Source organism: Sciurus carolinensis, chromosome 1, assembly GCF_902686445.1.
Source record: "Sciurus carolinensis chromosome 1, mSciCar1.2, whole genome shotgun sequence".
NCBI lineage: Eukaryota > Metazoa > Chordata > Mammalia > Rodentia > Sciuridae > Sciurus > Sciurus carolinensis.
The window spans coordinates 143,095,280-143,120,387 of NC_062213.1; positions in this window are offsets into that span (position 1 = coordinate 143,095,280).

Below are 25,108 nucleotides of genomic sequence, written 5' to 3' on the forward strand. Positions count from 1 at the left end.
ATGAAAACCTTATCCCTTCCTTTGATACACTCCCCCTTAAATGAAGAATTGCTACCTTTTTCAGTCGTTCAGTTCCAGTTCCTATCAGGACTGGAAGACCCATCAGGTACTCTGCTTTTTAAATCTAGTCTTAGGTTTTGTCTTTAATCTGATTATTTCAGACATTTATTTTCTCAGGCGGCTCACACCTCCTGAGCAGTAACCTGCTCTGTGGGCATGCTGGCCACTCCACCCCAACAAATCTTTATGCCAGGATATTGCCCACAAATTTGCATTAAGCATATATCTCTAATATTTTCCTTGTTGTATTTCAATGTTATTTCCTTTTGATTTTATATTAAATAAATATGAACTCATTAAAACATATACAAAATATAGAAATAAATCAAGATGAAGAAGAAATATCACCTACAGTTACATCACCAAAAACCAACAATACATTAATTAGGAATCGATTTTTTTCTAGATTCCTCTCTTGTCTTAAAAGATTTGGTGGATTTCTAACATAATTTGATTATAGCATGTGTTTAGAACTTGGTATCCTGGTTACTACAGAAAATGATAGTCCACTAATATTTTTAAATGAATTCATGCTTAGATCCCAGTTGAGGTCAAGGAAATAAGAATCCTTGGAGGTGAGATTAGTCATATTTACTTTTTAAATTGCACAATAGATGATGGTAATGTATAGCCAGGTTGAAAACTACAGATGGAGCATATGAACATGTTATTAAATAGTTTCCATAAACATTACTTTAAACAAGTGTTTATATCTGATAGTCACACAAAAATTTATTTAAATTTCCCTTAGTGTTAGGTATTTAGGATTTTATCAATGGATAGATCAAAATATATGTGAAAGTTCAGTCTTCCTAGATAGTTATTGACTGAGGATAAAGATGTATTGGCATTTTGGGCAGGAGATAAATTAGAACAAATGCTCTCACGTGACCCATGTTTCTCTTTTACTTCTTTTGGCCATTGATTGACAGAAGCTGGTGCTTTAAAGAAAAGCAGAACTGAGCATATGCTGGATTTCATAATCTTGCTAAGAATCCAAAATTGATTAATTATGAATTTTAAAAGCCTCCGATTTAAGCTTTATATTTATTGCTTTGTACATTATATATATTATATATATATGTATATATATATATATATATATATATATATATATAAAGTCATTTCAATTCTGTAAGTTTTTCATGGGGGTGAAGATACTTTTATAACCTCAGTACTTGAGAAATTTGAAAACTATTAACTTCATACAAGTCATGAAAGAATAATTTATTTTAAGAAATAGAGAAAAATCACATTGTATTTGATTAGGGGGATTGTGATGAAAAGAGGTATTTTGTTGAAATCCAATTCAGACATCCCTATGGAAAATTAAGACAGTTGGGATTAGACAGTATCCACTTATCCAATTTCTGCCTCACTGTGTCTTTTTTATTTGAATTAATCTGGGTAATGAACACCCAAACCAAATTATTGTGGGTTGATTACCCATGAAAAGTGGGTTAATTGTTTAATAGCCATGGGTGCAAGTGGGTATAGGTATTTTAATATACATAAACTTCTAGATGGCATATTTGATAGTAGCATAAAATACATATACAATGAAATCAATTATACAATTTCACATTAAAAGTTGATTAATCTCCTTGTTAGAGTAATTTAATTGACTGTAAAATTGGTTGCTAAATACTGGAAAAAAACTAGTCATCTATTATAATTGTTTCTGTTTTTAAAAAACAACAATAAATGAATGTTTTCTGTGTACTAAACAAATAAATCTTAATTTCGAGAAAATATTGGATGAGAAAAGATATTTAATGCCATTTACCAGCAAAGACACATCTAATAAATGGTGGTTTCCACTGTCAGCTCAACTTATCATCAGGCTTGGGGACAGCCAGACACAGCCATTCACATTCCTATGCAGTTTAAAGTGAAAGATGCATAAAAGGTTTCAGTTTCTAAGGAAGAAGATGCCACCGAATTGAGCAATGTTGACCAGCATCTACATCCCCACATCCCTCAGGCAAGAAAAATAGACCTGATCAAGAAACACCAACTGCAGCCATGTTTTCTAATTTACTTTCTGAGGTCATTAAGAGGAAGACCTTATTAGAAAATAGCTGCCGGAGTTATTATCTTTCTTTCACTTTCAATAAAGGTGCACAGGATTCCAGTGAAAAATGTCAGCATTCAGCTTTCCTCTCATGGCAGAAGCACAGACCCAATTAAAAATTTTAGTGAATGGATCCATTAAGTTATGCCCTTTCTGGAGAAAAAATAACAATGGAACACAAGGGAATAACAAAATAACAACCCCCACCAAAAAGGATAGAAAGTACAAGAGTGAGCCTGCTGGATCAGCAGGGAAGCTGCAAATGTGGGCAGAAGGTTATTATAAAGTTCACAGAGTTAACAACCAGGCCAACCAAAAGACTACTTGGTTGTCAAATCATCACTAATTTTCTATTTCTTTCCTTGTTTTATTTCCCTCTTTTTTTTTTTCAATGTATATACTTCAGTTAATTTCTTTCGCCTTATATGTAAACCAAGGATATAGCCCTAAAAAAAGGAGAAGGGATGATAGATTTCCCTTTAAAATTAATTTCAGAGAACAAGTCCTGGTAATTATAGATTGAAAGGCATCATTTTGGCATGAAACCTTTTCACATAGTTCTGAAACGGTCCTTCAACTGTATGGTATTAAACAACAATATCACAGAAACCATGATAAACTCCATTTTTGGTCAAAACCAAAAAACCTTCCTATGCTTGTGTTGCCCATTCCTTCTGAAGGAGTCAGCAATGCATTAGCTCAGTCTCACAACTCAGCAGCCCTGAGATGACACTTGGCCCCAGCAGCACTCAGGGACTTAATTATAGCTCATCTGTGATTAACCTTCTCCCCAGTGCATTAGAGCACAGGGTTTACAGCAAAAACACTTCCCTAGTCTATGCCTGGAAGAGAGTTAGATCTGGGAACCCTCCACAACAGGATATGAGACTCAAAGAGAAATTAACAAAACAAAACCTACAAATGCTCACACTTAAAAGGAGCCAGAGACTTTAAAGAGGATGAAAGAGGCGGTCATTGGGGGGCTGCAACTAAATTTTACCTAGAGAAACCAAAAATTAAAGCATCCTGAAAAAGAAGACTAGACTGGCAGTTGTGGGATTTGATTCACCTTACCTGGGACAGCTGACTGGTCAGAAGAGAGCCCATGTTGCTCAGCCGTGCTCCTGTCTGTGTCCTAGCCGGATGACACACCTTCACGACAAGATATATTCCTGATTGTATATATTAATTTTGATGCTTGCCTGGAGTCACAATTTCTCATTCTCTGTCAACCAGTGTGGTTAATTATGTACCAAAGTATTTAAATTACAATTCTGATTATTTTTTGAAAGATAATTAGACTAAGAAAAAGAAGCAACAGAGTTGCAATGAAAGTTGTTCTGGAAGATTCTGGTGAAAGCGGGAAGACAATATATTTTCCCAGAAGTGAGAATCTTCTGTGGTACAACTGACCCCTGGGGAGATGGTGATGAGTGCTTGGGAACTCATTCACTTTAATTAAGGAGGGGCCATCTGGTTCAGGTAAAAGAGAAAATAAGATGAATTCTATTAGATGACTTATCAAACTGTGAACTACAAATCTACTTTCCAACTGAAGTCTCTCCTTTTATACTTTCCGCCTTTTTGTTTCAGAATTTCCATTTGGCTCACAAACTTGTTCATTCAGAATCTTAAAAGTATTTGACACAAAATTTTCTTGTTAATATACAGGTATTTCTCTGTTTCACTGTCTCTACAGATTTCCCTTCAAAATTATAAAGTATCAAATGAGGTAGTTTTGTGAATATGTGGATAATTTATTTTTCCAACAATAGAGATATTCATGTAAACTTAAGGCATGTATTCATTTAATTATTGGACTTACTAGCAGATAGATTTCTGCCAAAATGGGAGGATAAATATTCACTTAAAAGAAATTCGCTTCTGCTAGACACAGTGGCACATGCTTGTAATCCTAATGACTTGGGAGTCTGACAGGGAGATCCCAAGTTTGAGACCAGTCTCAGCAACTTAGTGAGGCTCTCAGTAATTTAGAAAGACCCTGTCTCAAAATAAAAAATAAAAAGGGCTGGGCATGTGGCTCAGTGGTTGAGCACTCCTGGGTTCAATCCTTAGTACCAAATAATAATAATAATAAATAAATAAATAAATAAATAAATATATAAATTATCTTCTAACATGTTTATCTGGCAATATGTATGAAGTAATAACTTATTTTTAATGTTAAAGTAGTTCTGCACACTAATAAAATCAAGAAGACATGTCAGTGAAGTTGCATATCCCAATAACGACACTCAAGAGTTAAAACACACCCTGGGGGGTCAACACTAACCTCCAAATTATGTTGCTTTCTTTCCTTTTTCTCCATCTTCCAATCTTTTTCCTTCCTTCATTTCCCCCTCCTTCTTTCCTTCAGTAAACATTTCAGCAAATTTATGGTATTTCAGCATAAGTTTAGGCAGTAAAGAAATAAGCAAAAAAGACAGTAGCAGAAGAAGAAGCAAGTGAATGTAATTTCACCCATTGTGATAAAAGCTGTTTCCCATGGGTTTCTTCCACTGTGTAGAAATCATTGATAATGAATACAATTAAGTAGTTTACTCTAGCTGTTCAGAGCTTCAAGGCAGCTGGACCAAGGCCAACATACCATGGAACACTGAGTGCTAAACAAGAAAAGTGGTATCCAACAACTTGAATTGTCACTTAAAATCAACTAGATTTTCGGAACACTAATAAAATACATTAAAATATTGACAATAGCATTATATAATGACTAAAAGACTGTTTTTTTCTTCAAGTAGATCCAGGTCCTAACATCAGTTTCAACACGTAATAATATTGTGATCTTGTATACATTAACTAGTGGTTCATATCGATTTTCTTATCAGTTAAAGGGATACAACTGTTGTGTTGTGAGAATTGAACAATTTTATATAGAGTGCCCACTATAAGCCCTGGTGCATACAATCATTAACTACATTATTATAATATTATTATTGTCTCAGAATTGAAAAGGCAATTGTGCTTGTTCAAAAATCACCATCAGGGAATTCAGGTAATTCTTCCTTGTGCATAAATAATTACCCAATGATGTTCTTTTCCCTAGAAAGTCAATCCATTACAACTCAAAATGCAGTGGTATCCTGTTTTCTTAGTTCTTAAAATGACATTCTAGATTTCCTTAAATGCAGGATTTGGGAATATAGTAATGCCTTTAATGGTTAAATAAACTCATGACTAAATCAATACTAATGCAAAGAAAAAGGGGTATGTGACTAGAGGCAGGAAAGTAATCTTTACATCCCATTGATTATAACTGTTTTCACAAACAGCAGAAGGGGCTGTTGGCTCTTTTGAAGTGGCTAGGTTAGCTTCTACGTAACCAACAGGGGATAATCTCTTGCTCTATTGACCTTTGTAAAATGGGTTGCCAGGAAAATGCTTAAGTCCCCAGACATTCCATACCATATGCCTGTCTGTTGTCTGGGTAAGACAATAATCAAAATAGTTGGAGGATAAAGAGAAAAATAATAATGAGCTTTTCATGACTTTTACAAGAAAGATGAGTTCAATCAAATCTCTCAGTAATAAAATAAATTGTATTGGAAGCATTAAAGCAAAATGTATAATAATGCCTCATAAAAATATCCTATTTCCTATTGGCAGGTAGTTACCCTCCTTGGAATTATTGTGAAGGTCAGATTGGACTGTAAGCTAAGTTGATTTTGCTTACCCTAAATATCTTGTTTCCTTTTAGTCATTCAATTTCAATTTGCATTCTAAAATACCAATCTTGTGTAGAATGTTCTATTGAGATCTTAAAACACTCTCAAAACAGAAAACAGGATCTCCAACAGTGTTGTTATTCTTATGACTATGTTATAAAAAGGAAACCAGCAAGATGAACTTAAAAATAAGTCTCTAGCATTTCTTTTAAATCAGAAAATGTAAAAAAAAAAAAAAAAAAAAAAAAAAAAAGAGTAGAAAACAATTCAAATTATAAATGTCTCAGATCATTGACTTCTTAATAGGAAAGGCCAGGTCTTAGATAGCACCTTCTCAATGTAAAACTAGAAATGTCAGCTGCCAACCAAAATCTCCATCACCCTAAATATAGGGAGACGAGCATCATCTCAGAACCAATAGTGCAGAAGAACAATAATGCAGAACCACTGTTGTATCCTGGAAATGACTCAATTCAATTATTCAGCATACCAGAGGCACTTAGAAATGCTGTCAGCTTCCTGAATGAGAGAGCATGTCATGTTTGAAAAAGATAAAACTTTCTCATTCATCGTTGGTTGGGTGAGAATCCTAGCTACAAATTTGTCAATTGAATCAGTGACCAGACAGGCTAGGTCTGTTTCCAGCTCTGTTCTGGAGCAAAGAAAATAATTCTTTTTCTGATCAAAAAGATCCACTTTCTTCCCAGAGGAACTACTAGAAGATTAAAAGGAATTTGGGGTAACTATTACAATGAATGTCATAAATATCTCACACTGTTAATTTTGTTTTAATAAGATACTTAATTCCTGCTGATTATAAATCTGTTGAATATTAAAACACATTATTGAAAAATTAAACCACTAAGAACACATAGTTTAAAACAATCACATAGTTTTTAACATTCTGTAAATAAACTTGAAAAGAAAAAAATATATGTATGTATACATAGTTATTCAAGAGTAGCTATTTTCACTTGAAGGGTTAGAATAAAACAGTCATCTTAGTACAGTATGTTAAAGACCAATAGAATATTCAAAGCATATTAAGTGGGATTTAGTAACCATAAATTTGATATGTGTCTATGATATAGCTGTTCATCTTTAAGAAATAGGTTTGTAATAAGCAGTTAGTATTTATTCAACAAAAGCAACTGTTACAATGAATAAATTAAATGCCTGTTTAAGACACTTCATCCAGCATAAAAAGGTGGCCCGATTTCCCAACAGTACCAGGAACGATTGTGTTAATACTGGAGTAAAGCCAGTGCTCTAATACCCAGTTGCCAGTGGGAAGCACATCAGGCTCCGCACTCCAGCATGACCGACATTTCACAGCATGAGGAGTCAGAGCCATGAAGAATCAATCCAAGAATTTTGACAAGATCCTGGTGGCTGAAATAGTTTCGATCCTTAAACATCAACCCAGAGTACATGAAAGAGAGAGCAAGTCTCTATTTCTTTTCACCAAGTCTGGAGAAAAAGGACTTCGATGTTTGCTTTGATTTGATGGCTGCATGCTCTCCAGTTATCAAATATGCCACTCAACCTAGAAGGTGGCCTGCCAACTCACTACTGGGCATGTGTATGCAATTTCATAATCCTGGATGCTGCTTTACAAGCCTTGAAGCATGATGTTTCTGAAATTATCATGAGCGCCATTGGTATATTTCCAGTCGATTGCCCAGTATCATTCGATTTTTCTTACATGAGAGTTTTTGCAAAAGAAATCATATACTTCAATCATTTAATGTTGGCAGCTATTATGCCATGGGCTTAAATGATGGATTAGAATGAATTCAGTTATCAAATCTCTCTTCAACCACATTTTACAGACATGATTATTTTTAGATATTCATATCTATTCACCTGGTTGGTTATACAAGTTTAGAAAAATGGATAGTTAGTACTTCATAAACAAGGATGATTCTGTTCTGGTTTAAATTCTTCAAAACAAGCACCTTACATAGCAACTTAGAGTTTACATTCAATTCAGTAATCTAAATGCCTCTTCCTTCCAGTGAACAGAAAAATCAATATAAAACAATGTATATTTCTAGTTATCATTTAATTTTCTTACTTCTGAATAGTCACAAGTTGTTTAGCTATTTTTTCTCAATGCCAAATGAGATCACACTGTAAAATCCTGGAAGTTCTAGGAGAATTCTATTTAAGTAGTTTTAGTATTTTTGTGAAGTAAGTCATGACCTCTCCTTAATTAAGCTGCCACACCTGAAATTAAAAGCTTGTACAGAGCTAATAATACACACACACACACACACACACACACATATATACCCACAATATAACATATAGAGATAATATGAATAGACTCATTTAAAAGTTCCTTAAATTTCAGAAATTTTGTATTTTGTCCACAGAAAACACTGAGCAATTTATTGAAGAGATATTCTGAAAACAAAAGGAGATTATTGTAAACTTTGTGATAAGGATCTTATTCAGAAACTATAAAATGAGTCTTCAGGCCTAAGGAAGAAATCAGACACCCCAGCTAGTGCTCCTTGGGTAAGCATTTGATTCTACTTACAAGAATAATGGAAGGAGAAACCTCACTCTGTGGATGGAAGAGTCATTCATGTCTCCTCTTCAATTCTTCTCCATTCCTGCTCACCTTTTGTAGTTCACTGCTTCAGTATTCATTAACCTTTAGAACCTTCTCTCCTTCAAACAGGAACACTAGATGGAAGGCAGCATGTGTGTGAATATTACACACACACACACACACACACACACACACATATTCCAATTTTTTTAACTATTATTTTATGCCATTAAGAAGAGGAGGACAAATATACATACAATTGAGATAAGGTAAGGAAAAAACTATCAGAGACCTTAAGAGGACCTGATAAATGAAACCTACCTTTCTCACGTCACTTTTGGGCAATTGAGAACTGGAATAAAAAATCAGGTGGAAACTATAATCAGCAGAATTCTAGGATGATCTCCAAGTCTTTCCACTCCCCACACTGTACATGCATAACTCTGGAGCTGTGAATTGGTTACATTTTACTCCTGTGAATAGATTGTCATATGGAGCAGTTGACCATAAGATAGGGAGATTATACACATGAGCCTGACGTAATCATATGAGCTCTTTATAAGCAAAGAGTTTTCTCTGGTTGGTCCAGAAGCCAGCCATTCAAAGCATGAGAAGGATTCAATTTGCTATCACTGACTTAAAGATGGAGGAGTTCATAGAAGGAATGCAAGCTGCCTTTAGGAGCTGAGAGGAGCTCCCAGGTAAAAGCCAGTAAGGTAATGAACACTTCCAACAACCGCTTAGCATGGAAAGGAACCCCCAAAACTATAACCTTGGCCAATGTCTGGATTTCAGCCTACTGAGATCCTGAACAGGGTAAGAGCCTGCACATGCCCAGAACTTCTTCCCTATGGAAAGTACGATAAAATAAATGTGAGCTGCTTTCCTCTTCTAAGTTTGTGGGAGTTCACTGCACACACATAGAAAATTAATAATAAAGTAGAAAAACACTGCTTTGATTCCTTATATGTTTGATTGAAGAAATTAGAGTAGCATGGAGGTAACTGAATTTGGCCACTGATTTCCAAAATTAGCCTGATTTATTCACTCAATTCCAGGCAAGTGTGATTGGAATAAGCCCTCTCCAGTGGAAGGAATTTGCATAGAAAAACATATAAAAAACAGAAGAGGGCTAACCAAGCTTACAGAAGTTAGTTCACCAACCAAGAAGATGAACAAAGATTGAGCTAGTCTGAAATTTTTATTTTACTAAAATTGACCAATAAGTTCCATCATTCCATTTCTCCAGAGGCAGAGCAAATAATGTGTCATAAAGAGACCCCCATGATACAGAAATTCAATTCATTTTACTGGAGAAAAATATTAAGAATGGGGAGCATTTTTTTCCTCCAGTAAAACGAGGGAAAGAAAAAAAAAATAAGGGAGGGTTGAATCCTGACTTCATTATCTCAATATCTTGTACTTAATGTTGTGCTTACTTTAAAATCATTGGTCAATAAAAGTGTGTTTATTAAAGGAAAAGCCAAGCCATTGAATTAATTGTGAAGGTATTTGTGCAAGTCAGTTTTTTGTCACTGGGACAAAATATCTGAGAAAATAAACTTAGAAGAGGACAGATTTATTTTGGCCAATGGTTTTAGATGTTTCAGTCCACAGTCACTTGACCCCATTGCTGTGGGCTTTAGGGGAGGCAGAATGTCATGGTGTGCGGTGTGAGGTAGAGAAGTGGCTGGAGACAAGAAACACTCCCCAGTGGCATGCCCTAAGGACCTAATCCCCTCAACTAGGACTGACCTCCTACAGTTTCCATCACCTCCCCATAGTCCACTCAGCTTTGAATCCATCAGTGGGTTAATACATGGATGATATCAGAGCCACCATGATTCAATCACTTTTCAAAAGTCCCACATCTAAACTTTGGTGTATTGGGGACCAGGGCTTCAACACAAGAGCCTTGGAGGGACATTTAAGATCCAAACCATAACAATATTCTCTTTCACACTTGAAATAATCACACACGTGATTACGTGATTTCACTTGATAACAGGCAACAAAATAAGAGTCACATAATGAAGCAGCAAGAACACAAGACTTGAAACCATATAAACCCATGTTCTAAAACTAACTAGCAAATACTTTGAGAACTGACCTCACCTCCACTATTACTGCATTGTATTATTTGTATTATAACAAATACATAACTCATGGTATCATTAGAAAGATAGCATAAGAAAATCTATGCACCGTGCTCTGCTGCGTTTCACACAGTAATTGATTGTTAAATGGAAGTCATGTATTTTATTATTTACTGACTAGCTTTGTAAAATCATGTACTCAGAACTCCTTTGATAACAAGTACCCCATCAATGAAGGCCTTAGCAAGTATGAAAGTTAGTGACTACGCAACAGTTGTTCCATGTGGTGGCTTAGTGTTCAGACTGAGTTATTACTATGACAATTCCCCCTCAACATGAAGCTACAGGAGTCTTTATAGACGGGAACTTGGGTAATTAACTTTGGTACTTCAGCTTATTGGTGATACTCATCACCTCTAGTTTCAAAGGCCATCATTAGTAACGTGGCTCTGGTTGATGACACAGATGCCAAGGAAGTTAATTTTCTATCGTTCCAAACAAGGAAAGAAAATGTGAAGCATTGTTTTACCCTAATGACTTCCCTACCAAGTTTCCTGATTTTTATTGATTTGGGTTCTTCTGCTATTCTTCCACCCCTGAAGAAAATAACCAAACTGTTCCTCCCAAGATAAGAATTTGAACTGGCAGCAATTCTCTCCTTCTTAATAACTGTGTCTGCTCAATGCATTGTTTCCTCAAAGTTCACTATTCACTCTGTAGAACAAATATGAAAATTTGATTGTAGAAATATTGAAATAGAGGAAACATGACTGTTTTTCCTGCAGGGGGTATTGGAGATTGCACTCAGGGGCACTCAACCACTAAGCCACATCCCCAGTCCTATTTTGTATTTATTATTTAGAGACAGGGTCTCACTGAGTTGCCTAGTGCCTTGCTTTTGCTGAGACTGGCTTTGAACTTGCAATCCTCCTGCCTCAGCCTCCCAAGCTGCTGGGATTACAGGCATGTGCCACCACACCTGTCCGTGACTTTGTTTTTATAAAACAAGTTCTAAAAAATATAATAATTTGATGGGGTGAACCAAACAACTATTGGACGTTTAATTTTGTTGTTAGACACATAGTACACTAGGGCAACAGTCCCAGTCTTGCTTTTCTTGATATTAGGCGAACCATAGTTCTGTTACATTGTGCTCTAGGAAATTCACTTAGACATAGACAAAGATAAACTGTATGCATCCAGAGAAGAGCAATCGGAATGGTAAGGAAATTCTGTGCCAAGTTATATGAGCAACGATATGAGATGGGGATGCATAGCCAGGAAATGAGCACCCTCAGGCAGGACATGATTATTGTCTTCAAATATTTGAAGGGTTGTCATATGGGAGAAGAGTTAGACGTGTTCTGTATAACCCTAGGGTACAGTGAGAACCAATTGATGGGAGAAAAAGCCAGACCTAATTATCTTATTTTAAGGAAGATCTATCAGAACCAAAATACAATGTATTAGGCTGCCTCAGGAAGTAGTAGGTTCTCTGTCAGAAAAATGGCTCAAGTCAACTGATAATCAAGTGATAGGAATATTGTAGGAAAAAAATCAAGAATGAGATGGAGATTGGACAGATATACTTAGGAAGGGTGACCATAATTTAATATCCAAACTGGGACCAAAGTAAAAGGAAGAGCTGTTAACAGTTGTGCCAGGAAAATAGGCATAAATTGGGACACCTAACAGAATAGAATGCATGCTCTTACTATATGTAAGGTCTCTTCTAAATCTGCAATTATTTTGCATCATTTCTTTACGCTACAATATCAATAGCAGTTTAATAATTTGCATCCCTGGAGTATATTTACATGCCAAAGAGTTTCTGAACACTCCAGTAAGGCTTTATTTATTTATGTATTAAGCCAAAGAGGTATGCTTTCAGCAGGTCAGCAACCTTGTTTTGTAGTTTTGAATCTACAGGTACAGGTAAGATTATTCCATCATACAATCATATCACAGAATGCATCATGTATATTTAGAAGCCATGTGAAAAAATTCTGTAGTCTCCCACATTTGTCGCCAAAGTTGTTTTGGACTTTCAAGGAAAATGGATTGAGAACCTACTCAAAGCTAGGTGTTGTGCTAAGTATCATGTCCGGTTTCATTCTGTTGAAGCCCCCATAAGTGCAGAATTATTGTGTTGTAAGGTAGGTAATTAATTTTGCTCCAGTTTATAAACAAACAAAAAAAGAGTGTGTGAAAAAAAGGCTTCCTAATTTGTACAAAGACATAAACTTAATAAGAAAGAGAGTCAGAATTTAAATCCACACTTATCTTTGTCAGAAGCATATACTTGTGACATCCAGAGTACCAGCATTGAATAGAAACTCCAATAAAACAAAAGGGAGTCTGATATTTGAACATAACAAGTCTTCGAATTTCTACATTATTTTATTCACCTATATATTTACTATGCAAACATTTTAGTATCTACCAGTTTCCAGACACTGAGTAAGCTAAAATAGGATTATTCTTACAAAAGGAAAGAGTGGAATCACAAGCAATGGAGAAGAAAGTGCCTTAAATGCAGTCTACCTTGCCTATATTTAAGTCAAAAAAAAAATAGGAATATTTCTTATGTGTGAGAATATTCCCTCAACTGAGAAATACCTGAGTCAGAGTACAGGAGGAAGAGAAGTTCTAAATTGCAAATTTGGAAGATGTCTCCAGGCTTGTGAGGGACTGTGACCTGACTGGAAAGAAACGGAGCAAAGAAAGAGGGTCCGACGACTTTGGAGACATCCATATTGAACTGATCTAAGCTACCTCTACTGGGCTGAGATGCAATAGAAGACACATAATTCAATGGCTATAACAAACATGGAATTAAAGCATGAATTCTAATTATTCATTCAATATGACAAATAGACTATAATCCTGAGTTCTGAGTTCAAAAGGCATATAATTTTCAAAGTTTATGCTCATCCCTTTCCACAACACAACACTGTGTCAGGAATAGTCATCGGTAGTGATTTCTAAATAAAATGTAAAACTAAAAATGAAGATAAGAGTGAAAGGGCCCTTTTAGTATTACCTTTCTCTTGATCACTGGAGCAATTCAACTTCTTAACCTCCCAGCTCTTTCACATCCTTGTTTTCTGTAAAATTACAAATAAAGTAATAAACAACAGAAATTTCAGCTTTGCAAAAATAAAATAAGAAGACTGAAAGCAAGAAAATAGTCCTATAACATGTTCCAAGGAGAAATTTCAAACAAGAATGAAATATTTGCTGGTGTAAAATGCCCTCCGTGGACTGAAAAATTTCTTTGGAACTTAAGACAACGGGTAAAGTCTGTTCCTCATTAGCTTGTGCAGTAATGACCTGCTCTTACATTTTCTGTTTCTTTGGAATTCATTTGTTTTCATTACATCAGGTGGTTGTTATTATGATGTGTTAATGGGCTTCAAGCAGGGCTGTCCTCTGTGACTCAGACTCTGATTACCAAAATGAGAGTTTTGATATTTCTTATTATACAAACTCAGTTTGCATTCCAATTGTTAATATTCTTGTCCACCAGAGCAAGGCTCTGAATTTCAAAGGCATGTAAAGGAAAGAAAAAGTAAGAATCTTACTTTTATTTTTAACATTAGCCTCGTTTTACCCAAAAGTTTGTGGGGTTGTTTTGCACTTTAGTACCATACTTCAATTCTTTTATGGTTTGAGTTTTATTACTAAGATCCTTTAGAATATTTTTAAACAGAACAAAACCATTCACAATTTTCCTTCACTTTTCCTTTTGACATTCCTTTCTTTTTTCCTTTTTTCATTTTTTTTTCTTTTTGCATAAGCAACCTTTTCCTATCTTTTTCATCTATTGGTCCTAATCACGCAGGAACTATCTCTAACCATCTAGGTCATGAACTTTTGGTTCCAGATGATTACATTTATTTTTGCAGCTCATTACTTTTAAATATAAATGAGTCAGACGAATTGCTCCCAAGCAATAATCAAATACACATCACCAAAGTAGAGCTGCACTATTTGTACAATATCAATGTTTTGGAATTTTTTTTCCCCTTTTACATGTAAGAAATGAAAATCTGTAAGCCAGAGAGCAAATTCAGTTTCTGTATAAGACTAGAGAGAACCATGACACTTCTGGTCTGATTGAGACTCGGGCTGTTTTTCAGAAACTCATACTACATACATCCTACATATTGAGAATTTCCATCCTGCCCATTCTATTTACCTAGCACTTTTCCAATATCAATGCATGCTTCTCTTCATTATGTTCTAACAGGAACAGCAAACTCCCTATTTAACTAGATAATAAACGAACTTCTTAAGATGCCTAAGTCTATGTTTACACATACAAGATGAGATTAGTGTTTACCTAAGGGGACTGTCTTTACTCACTAATGTGCACTTTACAATAACCTAAGAAAACAAAAACAACCTTCTCCCTCCCAGGAAAATGGTACTTGTGATAATTACAGTGATATTAAACAGCCTTGCTTTTCCAGACACTACAGAAATACATTTGGTTGAACACATTTTTGCTCTGTGTCTATAGAAAGATTCCTTTATGTTCCCTTTGTTTGGGTAATTGTAAATGTTATTGCTGTTGATGCCAGCGGACTTGCGGTTAAGGCTGCATTTCTGACTGCCTCAGCTTTTGCTGATGTATACCACATGTTGGTTTACCTTACATCTTTTCTCTTTCCCTCCACCCCCCAAACATTCACCATCACAGATGGCATTTTATAGACAGCTATTTTGGTATATGTGTGGGTGTTTAACTTTGCCGTTCAGCTTGAGGAGAGATGTCATGAGGGCTTTGTCCTTCAAAGTGCGCTGTTATGTTGCAGCTTCCCTTTAAAGTTAATTGTATGTTTCCTTGTCACTGATTAAATTGATGTTCAGAATGTGTCTATAAGCAGCTCTTTCAATTTTCTTCTGTTCGTTGGGGTCAAATTGCATACAACAGCTGTTTTGAGACCTTAATAATATGGAAATTTTTAAAGGAGCCATTGAGGCATTAAAGCATTGAAATACACAGAGGACAGAAATAATAAAGAAAATAAATGCAAAAAATACCCTATTTCATAAAAATATTAATTTCCATATACAGAAAATTTTTACCTATGACTATTTTGTTGACCAACTATAGAATGTAACCATATTAAAAATGAAATGAACTGTTCTTGAGGAACTCAAATTCTTGAATTAACAAGAATAAAAATACTTGTTTTTTCTATATTCAGTCTGATAACTGGTCTATTCACTAAAATTGTAAACAAATGATAATTACAGAAATCAAAATGGTAACAGAAAAGAAGTTATTATTTGTCTGCCAAGGAAAGGCATCTTTTTATTGGTTAATAGCATCTTTGGAAATTCAGAAAAGAAATACAAGAAGCTGAAAAGAAAGTCAGACGATAGAAGAAAGAGGAAGAGTCATTTTTAAAAGGTGAAAAATTATTTTAACAATTATTAACAACTTGTGGAAGAATTATCAGCATAAGTGGAAAGCAGAAGCAAGTAAGCAACAGAAAAATAATCATAAACCAAATACCTATGGGGTAGATAAAGAGCATAAGTGAGAGTGAAAGGTGAGGTGTTTGAAGTCATGATCCTGGATCACTTGTTTGTCATTTACATCCATAAGAATATTCTTTTCTTCCACAAATAAACATGCTTTCTCATTTTTCTTGGAGCCTATTTATTATTTCCCTACTTCTGATAGAGATATGGGTACCAGGAACATTTCAATTTCTTCAAGGCTGTGTGATAATGGTGTGGTAATAAATAATAATTGGCAGTTTACCTCAGTGTTAGGGAAGGAAAAAGCTCAGTTGGTAACTCAGTATTTTTAAAACTGTAAAGGTCACAGTCCAATCAAATGAGAACGAGCAGCTATGTATTTGTAAACTATAGTAGACCGTAAATTCATCAAGGGCAAAAACATGCACTATCCATCTTTTACACTTCAGTGCTTGACCCCAAAGAGGCATTTATCATAAGTTTATTGAATTAAATTAATATTAATAATATAGAAAAGATTACAGGATAGACTAGCTCAACAAGACCATGTACTAGAACAGCTCAACAAGAAGGAAAGAGGTAAAGGAGAACTGTAAATCGTATTCCATTCCAGAAAGAACATTGGAAAACTGTCTCCATTAGTCAGTTTATATATTTGTGTATAAGCATTCACATACATGTCAGAAAGAATCAGATGATGAGGCCTTGTGGCCCTAAAGACATGCTTATGAAGTCAGTACAGCAGTGTAGAGAGGGGACTCAGTCTGAAAATAAAGCTCAATGAAGGGTAATGACGAGCTCATGCCTTCTACAACTATGGCCATATCAGTGTTTTGAGATAATAATATGTGTCCAATGAATCACCAAGAAAAGTTAAATTATACGAGTTTATATGAAGTGAACAAAGAAATGAAGAAAGAATTTTTCAAAATTCTGGAATTAGAATTATAAAAGTTCAAAGTAGAAGTGAAATAATCCCCCTACTCCTGAAAATTTTTACATAAACTTATTCATGTCTTAATAACTGCTATGGTTTAGATATGAGGTGTCCCATAAAAGTTCATGTGTGAAATAATGCAAGAATGTTCAGAGGTGAAATGTTTACTTATGAGAACCTTAATCAAATCAGTGGGTTAACTGGATGGTACCTGGAGGCAGGTAGGTTGTGGCTGGAGGAGGGAGGTCACTAGGGTTGTGCATGTGGAGTTTATATTCTGTCCTGTGTGAACAGAGCTCTCTCTTCTTCCTGGTATCATGTCCTGAGCTGCTTTCCTATGCCACACCCTTCTACCATGATGTTCTGCCTCACCCTGGGCCCAGAGCTATAGAGTCAGCTGTCTATGAGATGAGATCTCTGAAACTGTGAGTCAAAATAAACCTTTACTCCTCTATGTTGTCCTCATCAGATCTTTTGGTCACAGTCATGAAAAAGCTGACTAAAACAATGACCCACGTTAAGATAAGTTTACAATGGAGTGGCCTGATAGGTAATATCTCAGCATGCTTTGAAGGATGCTGACATTTTGTTTGAGAGTAGCATTAACCTCTGTACTCTAGCCCAATTAAATTTAACATTTTACTTCTTAATATTTCCATTATATATGAAATTAATTATTTATCTTATGCCATCTTGAAAATAAAGAGGCCACTGTACCAAAAAATTACCAAACTGTCTTTGCAGGGTCAAGTGAAGCAGGAAAACAAGGTATTTATCTTCATGAATCATTGAATCATTTAAAAGTCATTATTTATATCACAGAGACTTTTAAAGCATAGTTACCCAAAGAGTGATCTCCCTATTCAATTGACCTTAGCTAGTGGGCAACCATCTTTCATAATCTATGGACTTATCTGAATTATCAGAATTTTATAATCTTCTCTGGATTTGTTATCATTGCTAAATCATTTAACTGAACATATTTTAATCATTTTATTTGAAACATAAATTATTAAGAAAATAAAACAGCATCAACCTTTGAAAAGCTAGCTAATCAATCAATTAATTCAATAACAGTTTATTAAATAGCTGCTGTAGGACAGGCGTTGGGTGGGTGTTAGCAATAGAGAGACACTGGTGTTTGCTTCCTTGTCCTTACACAGACTTTGGCTATATTGGTCACATTGTTGTTTATAGTGTGCAGGTTTTTATTCTTCTAAATGATTACTTTATTTTATGTATCTGTTCTTTGTACCCTCTTGTTTATATCATGCCTATGTATGGTAAACTCTTAAATGATTTTTTTATTTTTTGGTTTGGGGAAAACCAAAAAATCTCATGACATAAAATACTTATTTGCTTATCAGATTGATACTTCTAGGGAATTTTCTTGACAGCACAGCACTTCTGTGCTGAGGAATTTCAACTATGTATCATTAATATTTTCAGCAGGATCATTACCTCCTAATTTAACAAGAAATAAACTAATTTCTCTGTGTGGCACAAAGTGAAATATGCATGACAAATTCATAACATAATTCTGATTAACTAATAATTGATCGTATATAGGTAGATTGATTGATTTAGGAATCACAAAATGTAGTGCTATGGCCACCTTCCAATTTCTCCTTCAATTATTTTCCATTTGCTACAAGACAAGAGAAAAAGGATGCTGCTTCTGCTTTAGGATAACTCATTTTTTGTATTGATTTCAGGATCTAAATGAAAATTGTGAAGCAGAAAAAGAAAAGTAGAAAAGAGTAAGGATAAAAAGCCTGAAGCCCCTCTTTCTACAAATACTTTTCTTGGGCACACAGTGGTTTTGTCAACTAGTTTAAACTCAGGGATGGTGACTGTCTTAAAACTCATAATATGGGTGAAAAGACTGTGGGGATCAGTGGAGGATCCTTAGAGGAAGTTCATAAGGAGGCATACACATTGAGATTACCTTCTCCCATTCAGTCCCTTTTCAAGCTTACTTCCTAGAGCCACTCCTTCTCTGTGTGCTATATGTGAGTGGGGTTTTGGTCCTAAATCTGTCATAAATTAGGTTATATCATCAGGTGAGGTTTTTAAAATACATACAGGGCTCCATTTAATGAAAGGTGAAACCACATGATCGCTAAAATTCTTTCTAATCCTTGAATTTAAAAATTATTGGTAACTTATTTGCCCATTAATGATAACAACATGTATTTATTTTAGCATCTTCCTGTGTCAACTAGTTCACATTATCTAACCTTAAGGTAACTGCCTTAGAGACCAGTTAGTGAACATATTAGAATACTTTAAAAATAAACAAAAAAAACCTCAGTTCAGTTTCTGAGCCATATAATAGGTTGATAGGAAACAAGAACCTGTGAAAAATTGTTTCCAGGCACTAAGACTTTACAACATGGAATACAACAAGGAGATGCAGCTTCAGTCCTATAGTTATCACTTTTTTCTATTTTCCAAAGTGTTACCTAGGCATTAATTTTCATAGTAAAAATATTAATTGCCTTATTAGTAGAAAGAAGTTTTTAAGTTTCATTTTTTGGACCTGTAGCTCTAAGATGGAAACATTTTTCTGTAATACCTGGCATGGGATAATTTTGAAATGTTTGAAATCAAATCGTTTCCATGGACACCTTGCACAGTGCTCAAATTCTTACAAGTAATGTTCTTCTACATAATGGAAATCCCAATTAATAAACATTTTAGCACTCGATCCTCAAACCTGTCCCATGATGGAATCTACTGTGAGGACTCACATAATACAGTGCCTTGAATAGCTGAACTCATCATAAGGATTACAACACAGCAATGAATTCTACATAAATATTAAAAATTATCTAGCCCTCACAGATGTTCATTCTGCTTATTATCTGCAAACTTTCTGGATCATATGTTCAATATGAATATGTTAGTATCCACCAAAGATTGGTTTTGGCAGAGTATATGTGAGTATCAGCAGGAAATAAATAGGGAAACATTAAAAGGTATAAAACTTTAAAACAATAGCTTAAAGGTGTTTTATAAACTACAGATGGCTTACACCATTTAAGTGAATATTTGCCCTGGGATGAGAAATGGACTGAGAAAAAAAAAGAAAATAACTTGAAAATAATGTCTCCCATGCAATATGTTGTAATTAAAGAAGAGATAAGCAATGTGAAAATTATTTCTTATTATTTCTCCTCACATAGGAGAGATGAAGTATACTAACCTATATAAGCAGAAAATCAGAAATAAAATGGAAGAATTCCCACCCCCCAAAAATGTAGTCTTCACTTTGAAAAGTATGCAAAATCTCCCATTATTAAATGAAAGACCAAACACACACACCACACAATCAAATGCACACAAGTTGCATTGTATTTACCCAGACCAGCTGTGACTATTCTGTTCTGAGGAGTTACCACCACTGACCCCAAAATCACAGAAAGGAAAAGGAAAAAGAAAGAAAAACAAAAACAATAAAGACAAGTTTAGTTTCAAGGCAGATGGAAGCAGAAGATTGAAAAACGTCAAATCTGCTGCTTCAACAACTTTTCTCCTTCAGAAATGCTTCCAGAGTTGGACAAATCACCCCATGCTTTTCCCTCCTTTATTACTAACCAAAAAGACCAAATTCAAATGCGGCTGTTCCACCTTAGGCTGTGCTCTCATTAGTGTTTAGAAGCTGAGCAGCACAGAGCACAGGGGCCACTGTCAGTGTCCTGGTGGGAGCTGACTGAAGATGGTAGGCGAAGGAGGAGCTGGGAACAGTTCCTTGATGTTCTGCTCATTCATAATTGAACCTGTACACTAACATGGTGTTAAAGGCACCCTTGCTTCAGGTTATTGTCTCTGGGAAGCAAAACTAAACTATATTCCCTAACAATCCCCATGCAATTCTTTCAGAGTAGTTAAGAAAGTCTGGACTCCCTGTGGCAAAATTCCATGGAATTCTATGTGGTATTCATAGACTGAAAAAAAAAAAGTTCTATTTTTATCCCTGCAATGAGTTTGTGCATTATGCATAGCCTTAGAGTTCCTCAGAATTAAGGGTTATGTATATTAATGCAAAAAGCAACATATGTAACATATTGTACTAAATATATGCTTTGATGGTAGAGTAAGACCAAACATTGTATAGAAAGTGATGGTGCATTGAGTTTAGGCTGGGGATGTGGCTCAGTGGCCAAGTGCCCCTGAGTTCAATTCAGGGTACACCCCGCTCCCATAAAAAAAGGAAAGTGATGGTGGGGCCAGGCACAGTGATGCACGTCTATAATTTCAGTGGCTTGGGAGGCTGAGGCAGGAGGATCATGAGTCCAAAGCCAGCCTCAACAATTTAGGGAAACCCTAAGCAACTTAAGAGGATCCTTTCTCTATATAAAATACAAAAAAAGACTGGGGATGGGTTCAGTAGTTAAGAACCCCTGAGTTCAATCCCCGGTACCAAAAAAAAAAAAAAAAAAAAAAAAAAGAGAAAGGAAGGAAGGAAGAAGGAAGGAAGGAAGGAAGTGATGATGCAGAAGCTGATGTGATTATAATAAATCAACAGATTTTAAACATTCTTGAAAAGTTGAGTTAATGTAATTTGCAAGCATCATATGTGTATGTATTTATCAATCTATTTATATATTTTACATTAAAACTGAAGTGAATACTATAAAGAAGGAATTTATATTCCCCCAATGTCTCTTTAATAGTTACTTCCACATCTGAATCCTGATATGCATTACTCCTCCCACCCAGGGGACTCCCATATTCTTACCACATAAGGTAACTCCATTTTTCAAAACACTCTTCTGAAGGTTAAGTCCATGTGACATTGAATATTTCTCTTAATCAAATAATACTCCTAATTTCCATATGTCTCAGATAATTCTGTGAACTATGTATTATTGCAGAAAGCTGGACCACATATCAGAGGTGAGTTCTGATCCCACTTTCTGCCTTGAAATCCTTTGAATTATAATTTTTCATTTGCTAAAAGAGAAAGAAAGAATACATTTTCTGGTTGCATTCTTAGGTGCAAATTAAATAATGTTTATACCTTTATGCAAAGTTTAAAATAAAGCATGATTTATAATATTTTTCTTATTGGAGGTGGTGAAAAAGATGGAAGTCCTTGTCTTGAAACATCTAACAAAAGAAGATCTGTTTAAACTAAACTTCCCTGGGGTGCTGGCATGCTGTGAACTCAGAAAACTTGCCCAAATGTCATATAAAGTGCTAAAACTTCTCTGATTCAAATTTAATAGATTAATAAGTGATTCTTCACAAGTCTTCATAAAACTTTGGGAACCAGGAGGAACATCATGAAACTCAGGGAATGGGGGAGTCAACAAAGGATGAGCTGAGAAACACCTTTCATAAATAAGAGGGGAGCAATAGAGACTACTTTTTTTTCCCCTTTGTGTTTAGTGAAAAAGTCACACTCACCACAGTAAAGGTGGATCATGCCTGGATCAAGAGGCATTAGGAAGTTTTTAGAAATAGAAGCCTAAAGGAAGAAGGTGAAGGATGAAGAGGAAGAGACTGAGAAAAGCAGACACAGATGCAGATAATGCTCAGGAAAAGATAGCCAACTCATTTTATTGCTTGGGGATCCAAAAGAAGATACCCCAGATCAAATCAAGTCAGGCAATAGAGATGGGATTTCAATTTTTACAGGTTGATTAGATTCTATTCTCAATGAACCCTGTGGACTTTCTGAGAGAGCTTGAAACCTCTCTCAATGCTTTGCAAAATTTCCCTACATGTAAATTTTCTGCAAAGGGATTGCTCTATATATTAGCCACCAAACAACAGCATGGAAAGACAGATGCCAGAGTAGATACAGAGTTAAGGGTTTGAGCCACATTTGTGATTCCCTGGCTCCCACACCATCTGAGTGAGAGGAAATCCCCCATTAGCAGTCATATGCTGTTCAGGGCCAGTGTGCTCTTCTTAGACTTTTCTTCCTGGAGGGTATATATTCCTCCCTGTTTTTTAATCCCTTAACAAAGTGTGCACAAACACAAAGAATGAATGTTCTGGACCAGTGAGTACTTGGCAGAGTTCAAGTGTCAAGTGGGACAGAAACACAACAAAAGAAATGCAAACTACTACTGCAATTGAGTTCTCAGGTAAGGGGCACATCAGGACCCAGGACCTAAGCACCTGTGGCAGGTGCAAGACAGCAAAAGTGCCCCAAGTCTCTCCTGTCAAAGGGACTAAAAGGCAGATGCACTGAAGGTCCCTATCTTTCCCAGTTGTATGCATTCTAGACAGAACTGTGTGGTGTTTATTAAAATTGTCGTATCGTTAGGCACTCAGTGTAGCTGTGAGATTAGAGAAACATGTAAGTATAACGTAACATAGGGAACTCATTTCCTCTGGGGTCTATCCATTTAAACCATGTGAATGCAAGGGGGAAAAAATGAGGCACTGGTAAACTTAGGATTCCAAGCTAGTGAGCACGTTGAGGGAGGAAGTTTTGTGTGCCACGTTGTGAATTATTATACCAAGACTCAGGTGGATAAGCGAGAAGTGAGAGGTCTATGCACTTGGGTTTTCATTTCCAAAATGACTTCGTTGAGGTCTTTTCAATTTAATCCTAGAAATAAACAACTGCTGAGTGCAAGTAGTGATTGAAAGTAGGAAGGGAAAGATGACTTCAGTAGGCAGTTTCTGAAGAGGCTAGGTCCCTAAGCCCTTCAGGATTTAAAGAGGAGGGTAAGGGTTTTAATTGGATTTTAAATTGTATTAGTAGTCAGGATAGGTTTGGGGTGCACTGTGGTCTGTTCTGCAAGCACAGCAGGCAGCTGTGTTTCAAAGCTGACCTTTATCAGATGGTGGTGTGTTTATTTCAGTCTGTCACAGAGAAGGAATAGGAAAACATTGCTTCTAGGCCATGCAATTTTAGTTATTTAAACACACGCACGTGCACGCACACAAACACACACACACACACAAAAATAAATGAACAAAGATATGATGCCTGACTAGCTAACTAGAAGGGAATGGGGAGACAGGATTTAGGGGGAGAATGACTGATCAGTTATGAAATAACTAAAGCCAAAAGCACGATGCTCAGGAACTGAGGAGAGGAAAATTGGGCCAAGATAAAACAAAAGAAAACCTTCAAAGAGATGGGAAGCAAGCCTTAATTATCCTATAAAATTCAGGGCAGAAGTCTGATAGTGGTCTGTTTAACTCTCCCCCTTCACTTCCCCTTTCCCTCATCAAGACATTTTCTAGGTATCAAAAACTCTAGCACGTTCGGAGACTTGGCTCCAAGGTTAAGAAGGAAATGCTACACTATACTTTTATATAATAAAGTTCAGCTATATCTCAAACTCTATTTCCTTTTTAATTACAATTTTCTTACCTGAGCCTCAAGTGATTCTAATGTTACCATTAACCCTGGAGGCCTGAGTTATTTTATGTTCAGCTACAAGTATTGGAAGTACAGTTTCTACATGGGCAATTTCTCCACTCCGTGAACTTTAACCAAGTGGATAGCATCCGACCAAAGTTCCTAGTTACTCATGCCCTGTAGAGAGACAAGTGCCCTAGGGAAAGCTCAGAAATTTGAAATAAACTGAAGATTATATTGCTTCTGAAATACTTGGGCACTTTGGAATTAGAAAACAGGCAGAATTTTAAACTGAGGGATGTTCTAAAACTGGATTTTTTAGAAAAGATACAACTGTGCCTGCTTTAAATTTTAAACTTTCATTTTAGGCTAAGTTTAATTAGAAATCTTAAGGAGGATAATTAAGAAGAGAGACTAAAAAAATGGAGGAAACTCACATATTTGGAGAAAAGGACCATTTATAAACTTTTAACAGTATTGGTTACTGATCGCCCCTAATCACATCATTTATGGCCAGAATGCCAAGTATGTGGCACAGATATCCAACACCAACACTTCCTCCTGGGCATATATTTCAATCTATCATATCACTATTTCCATTTACAACAAATAATGCTAGCTTCATCATTAAGCAGATCTTCCCTTCTTCATAGGCACACAGCTAGATTTCACATCCCAACCTTCATGTGGTTAGAAATGATCACGTGACAGTTCTAACCACCAAAATAGAGTAGAAAGGATGTGAGGTCTATTCATACGTGCCCCCAAAATAGCGCTTATAGATGATTCTTCCGGCTGGTCATGAGGGAGATCACTCCCAACGTGGCCTAGCAGATTAAAGAAAATGTTCCCGGAAAGCAGCACTA